This window comes from Mesoplodon bidens (genome assembly GCF_964165515.1).
Source record: "Mesoplodon bidens genome assembly, chromosome: 12".
Taxonomy (NCBI): domain Eukaryota; kingdom Metazoa; phylum Chordata; class Mammalia; order Artiodactyla; family Ziphiidae; genus Mesoplodon; species Mesoplodon bidens.
The window spans coordinates 20,325,520-20,332,145 of NC_138168.1; the positions used below are offsets into that span (position 1 = coordinate 20,325,520).

Here is a 6,626-nt window from a genome sequence, read left to right on the forward strand (position 1 = left end):
AAACACAAAAGACCCTGAATAGCCAAAACAATCTCGAGATAAAGGATCAAAGCTGGAGGTATCCTGCTCCCTGATTTAAACAACCACAAAGCTACAATAATCAAAACAGTATGGTACTGGCACAAAAAATAGACACATAGACCAATGGAACAGAATGATCAATTAATATATGACAAAGGAGGCAAGAATATACAATGGAGAAAAGGCAGTCTCTTCAATAAGTGGTGCTGGGAAAACTGGACAGCCACATGTAAAAGAATGACATCAAAACATTTGTCACATCATATACAAAAATAAATTTAAAATGGATTAAAAGACCTAAATGTAAGACCAGAAACCATAAAACTCCTAGAAGAAAACACAGAACACTTTTTCACATAAATGGTAGCAATATTTTTTTTAGATCTGATTCCTAAAGAAAAGGAGATAAAAACAAAAATAAATACATGTGACCTAATTAGACAAAAAAGCTTTTGTACAGCACAGAAAACAATGGACAAAATGAAAAGACAAGCTACTGAATGGGAGAAAATATTTGCAAATGATATGACTGAAAAGTGGTTAATACCCCAAATATATAAATAGTTCATGCAACTCAACATCAAAAACACAAACAACCCAATTAAAAAATGGGCAGAGGACCTGAATATACATTTTTCCACAGAATACATACAGTTGGCCAACAAGCACATGAAAAGATGCTAAACGTCAGTAATCATCAGAGAAATGTAAATTAAAACCAGAATGAGATTTCACCTCACGCCTGTTAACATGACTATCGTCAAAAAGACCACAAATAAAACTGTTGGTGAGGATGTGGAGAAATGGGAACAGTCATACACTGTTTCTGGGGATATAAATTGGTGTAGCCACTGTAGAAAATGGTATGGCGGTTTCTTAAAAAACTAAAACTAGAACTACTGTATGACCCAGCAATTCCAATCCTGGGTGTATATTTGAAAAAAATGGAAACACTAATTTCAAAAGATACATACACTCCAATGTTCACAGCAGCATTCTTTATAATTTCCCAGATAAGAAGCAACCTAAGTGTCCATCAACAGATGAATGGATAAGGAAGATGTGGTATATATATACAATGGAATATTACTCAGCCAAAAAAGAATGAAAGTTTGCCATTTGAGACAACATGAATAGACTTGGAGGGTATTAGGTTAAGTGAAATAAGTCTGTCAAAGACAGACAAATACTGTATGATATCACTTAAATGTGGAAACTAAAAAGTTAAATAAACTAGTGAATATAACAAAACAGAAACAGACTCACAGACAACAAACTAGTGGTTACCAGTGGGGAGAGGGAAAGGGGGTGGGGCAAGATAGGGGTAGTGGATAAGAGATACAAACTATTATATATAAAATAAATAAGCTACAAGGATATATTGTACAACACAGGGAACATAGCCAATATTTTATAATACTATAAATGGAGTATAACCTTTAAAATTTGTGAATCACTATGTTGTACACCTGTAACATATATTTTTTTACATCAACTATACCTCAATAAAAAAAGAATATAATCCATCTTAAGAAAAAAAAAGCAACCAGATTACCATGCATAGAAAGATAGTTAAATGAATTTGATTTTTCCCATTATGGAGTATTATGTTGCTTATATGATCAAATTTTTATAAAATTTACAGGAGCAATAACAAAACCCCAGGTTTATTCTTCAGATTCACACGTGCTTGCTAAGTATCTTTTAAACATTTCCTTTTAAGCAGTCTTTTCCTTTCAAGGTATTTTCTTTCTCTCTGAAAAATTGAGAAGAAAATCAAATTGGCAATTTCTGAAAAAGAAGAGACAAAAGTATATGAAATACATTTTGGTTTCAGATTCTCTATAAATGCCATTCTGAAATTTTTCCTATCCTTAAACTTTCAGCTATCACTCACTTTCTACAAATGGAAGAATTATATTTCTTCCTATGTAGACTTCCAACTGAAGATTTTACTATTTAGAAATGCTAAATATGATATCAAACATCACTCCTAAAAACTCTAAAACACCTGTGCCCTCATAAAATCGATTGACAATTTGATTTTTGCTGTAAGTGGTCAAATAAATTTCCCACTCAGATGGGATAATTTTAGAGACAAAGAAATGATACAAATAGAGCTTCTTTAATCTGAATGGCTCCTGACAGTCTCACTAATGAAAAGAGAAAAAGGTTACTGAAGCTTCCTCACCTTATATTTATGCATCTATTTATGCTTTCTTAGGTGCTGAATTTTTTAAAAGTCTGGATTCCTTCCCATCTTGCCTTTGTGGTTGAGGGTGTGGACTCTGGGCACAGGCTATTGGAGTTCATATCCTGGTTGTGCCACTTACTAGCTGTGTGAGGCTTCCACAAGACCCTTAAGATTTTGGTGCCTCAGTTGCCCCCTCTGTAAAATGGTGGTAGTAATGGTGTTACCTCATTGGTTTTGGTAATTAAATGAGTTACTATCTGTAAAGCACTTAGAAGTTCACTCTAAGAACTATGTAAGTCTATCTTATTTTATTCATTACAATAACATAGCAGTGCTAAATATTTGTTAAATCCTTAAAGCTTTTGTTGTAATTACAAACTTTTACAACTGGAGTGGAGGAAGCAGTCTGGATACTCCAGCTTCATCTAGGTCACTGTTCCAAAGTAAAGAGACTGATATACACTGTGCTGTGTAGGCACATGGGCTTTCATTGAAGAAGCTCGGTTAATGAGCAGAGGAAAGACGTCTTTAAAATTTTTTATTTCTTTTCCTAAAATATATTTGCTTAATTAAAGACATATTTCTTTAAAATTTATGATGCCATCAGAAATTTATTTATTGTGTTGTAACATAAAATACACCAATGGACAGGTGATATATACCATTTAGATTATTATCTATCATCCTTTATATTAGCCAGTATACAATGGAAACTAAAGTTTTCAAATGATCTTGGGCCCTATTATTTGAGAATCTAACATCATTTAAAAAAAATATTTGTATATAGATTACAATTATAGCTGTTTTGCAGACAAAATTATTCATAAGTCATCTAGACTCAAGTAGAAGGTACAACTTACCTTTAATTCTGTCTACTATCTAGGAGGCAGTGTGGTACGAATATCAAGTTAATTTTGTGAATCTTAAATGACTCCCCTAGAATGATTCTTAACAAACCCGAAACAGGAGTAGATAATACAGATTACATTCTAAATCAGGAATGTGGTTAAAGAACACTAAATTGTTTGGTGTGTAAATTGTGTGAAGGGGTCTAACTTTATCAGAAAAAAATTATGAATATAAATAGTTACTTACGGGTGAAGATGTCTGACAGTAGATGTTTTCAGTCTTTTATCTAATAGAAAGAAGGCACTGTGGCTATGGTGATTGACAGGAGTATAGAGGATAACACCAGAAACTAGGTCATCATAAAAATTTGATTTGGTACAGCATAAGAGAGTATTTGTTCTTTGGCAATATATACTTAATTCTCATAATAGAAATGTAACATTTTTTCCTAGATAATAAATTCCATTTTTCTCATATATCATTCATTCATTCAACAAATGTATACTGATCTCTTATTATGAAATAGGCAGTGTTCCAGGTGCTCAAGTTACAAAATAGAATCCAACTTCTAGGATGCGAACCCTCTGCTATGTGAAACTCTAGGAATTCACAGCTTAGGTGGGAGATATAAAAACAGGTAAAATACAGTAAAACTTGATGAGCACTATATAGTTATATGAAAGCCAGAGGATAGAGTGACTAACTGTACATAAATTAAATAAGATCTCATCAAAAAAAGAAAAATCAAATAAATACAATGGAAAGAACTGCTTTATGAAGAAAGAATGTCAACATTTTATTCAATTCTCTATGCCCTCATTTTCATATTTTTAATTTTATGTTGGAGTATAGTTGATTTACAACGTTGTGCTAGTTTCAGGTGCACAGCAGAGTGATTCAGTTATACATATACCTACATTCATTCTTTCCCCATGTAGATTATCACAGAATATTGAGTAGCATTCCCTGTGCTCTATAGTAGGTCTTTGTTGATTTTCCATTTTATAGATAGTAGTGTGTCGATGTCAATCCCCAACTCCTAATTTATCTCTCCTCCACGTGGGAGACAGGGTGGGGTGTGGACGCTGCTGAATGGAAGAGAGCACAGCCCGGCCATCAGACCTACTTCCTCGTCTTGCTGATTATCTATTTTTATGGGTTTACAACTTTTCTAAGAACTTTTGTATACAAAGGAACTTTTTTTAAAAGTAATTTCCCCTTTATATTTAATCCAAAGAAGAAGGATCTCAGACAATTTGGAGTTTTTGGTTTTGGCCTCTTTTCTAAGACTTTTTTCCTCTTTGTTGACTTTGGTGTTCGGGCACACCCACTGCTTCGGACTCCTGAGGACCTTCTGGGCACCCACATTAATGAGGCAGCCACCTGGAGAGTCTGACTTGGCTGTCAGCAACGCACTGCTCCCATCCTTCTCCACTGTTGCATCCGGCCCCCAGGGAAGGGGGAAGACACTGCGTCCAGCAGGTGTCCTGAATAACTGCGGGTGGGGGAGCTCTCCCACGTGAAGTGACTTCCCCCCAGGGCTTCTCGGCTGCCCCTATGACCTGGCAGCGGCGACCGTGGCCACTGACCTGCAGAGTGGCAGAGTCAGCGTGTCTTGCGACAGAGCAACCCGGCTCTCCTACCCTGGAGGGAGACGGAGGAGTTCAGTGATCTCCTGGGCCTGGACTTTATCCTCTCCAACTTGCTGTCCCATCAGGAGCCAGTGGTCTCCACCGTGTCGTCGGCATCAGCCTCGTCCTCCCCTTTGAGCAGCGGTCCTGCCTGTGTGCCCTCCACCTGCAGCTTCAGCTGTCCAGGACAGGCTGGGGGCGACCCAGGCTTGGCTCCAGGCAGCAGGGGCGGTGGCCTGCTCTATGGCTGGGAATCTGCATTGCCTGTGACAGCTCCCTTCAACCTTGCAGACATCAACCACGTGAGCCCCTCTGGCTGCTGTGTGGCTGAGCTACTGTGGCCGGAATTGGACCCAGTGTACACTCCGCGGCAGCAGCCGCAGCCGCCAGGTGGCTTGATGGGCAAGTTTATGTTGAAGGCGTTGCTGAGGGCCCCTGATCATTGGTGTTAGCAAAGGCAGCCTGGTCAGCAGCCAGTTGGTGGTGGCAGCGCCTTACAGTGGCGGGCTGCCCTGCTTGTGCCCCAAGATCAAACGGGAAGGTGTCTCCTCATGCATCCTGTCGGTCGGCCCCTAGAGGCCCACTTGGTCACTGGACCCCCTCTCAGCAATGACCACAGCTGTCAGCGCACAACTTTCCCCTGGGGCAGCAGCTCCCCAGCAGGACTACCCCGACCCTGGGTGCCGAGGAACTTCTGAGCAGCAGTCATCCTGCCCTGCCGCTCCCCCAGGCTTCCATCCCCACCCAACTACCCTCCCTTCCTTCCCTGCCAGGTGCAGCCCCAGGTCCCACTGCTCCATTACCAAGAGCCTATGCCATGCAGTTCCTGCATGTGGGAGGAACCTGAGCCAAAGAGGGAAGAACATCATAGCCCCGGAAAAGGCTGGCCACTCACACCTGGGATTATGCAGGCTGCGGCAAAACCTACAGGAAGAGTTCTCACCTCAAGGCACACACACCTGTGAGCCCACCCAGGTGAGAAACCTTAGCACAGTGACTGGGACGGCCATGGGTAGAAATCTGCCCTCTCAGATGAACTGACCAGGCACTACTGCCAACGCACCGAGCACCACCCCTTCCAGTGCCAGAAGTGCAACCAAGCATTTGCGAGTTTGGACCACTTCAACTTACACATGAAGAGGCACTTTTAAATCCCAAAACAGTGGGTATGACCCACCTTGCCAGAAGAGAATTCAGTATTTTTTACCTTTCACACTGTCTTCCCAGTGAGGGAAGGAACCCAGCTGGAAAGCACTGCAATCATGGTCAAGTTCCCAACCAGTGAACTTGTGAATGGATAATCAGGAGACCTGAGGAAACCAAATGACAAAGGACAGTTGGGGTCTGTGACTGGATCTTCTATCATTCCAATTCTAAATCCAATTTGAATATATATTCCTGGACTTCAAAAACACCAAGGGGGTGACAGGAAGTGGTGGGTATCAGGGTACAAATTAGATCAGTGAGTGTGGGGGAGGGAAAACCAGAAAGCCTTGAATTGTTTCAATGCAATATAAGCATAAAGATCACCTTGTATTCTCTTCTAAAAGCCATTGTTACAATCTTAGAAGAAGAAGAAGAAAGTCAGATATAGAAAATGTGTTTTAATAGCCTAAACAGTGGTGCTTGGTGAGTCTTGGTTCTAAAGGTGCCAAAGGAGGCCAAATTTCTCAAACTGCTGCATACTTTGACAAAAAAATCTATTTTTGTCTTCCAGTCTACATTTATGACCTAAGTCAGGTAAATACACCTGGTTTACTTTAACCTTTTTATGCAGAGAGTCTGTTATGCACTGTGGTTTCCGTTGGGCAATAATTTGTACAATGGCTCATTCCCAAATATGCCTTAAGCAGAAAATTTTTTTCTATATAGTTCCTTGCCTTAATAAACATGTAATATAAATTTTTAAAAAATGATCTCACTGCAATTTA

At 39.7% G+C, this 6,626-nt stretch overlaps 1 pseudogene across 1 annotated transcript; it reads left to right on the forward strand.

Annotated features, from left to right (window-relative positions):
• The first annotated feature begins 4,434 nt into the window (after positions 1-4,434).
• LOC308626061 (Krueppel-like factor 4) lies at positions 4,435-5,846 on the forward strand (annotated as a pseudogene). The gene has a single exon. The product of its transcript is annotated as a Krueppel-like factor 4 (transcript).
• Positions 5,847-6,626: the final 780 nt, after the last annotated feature.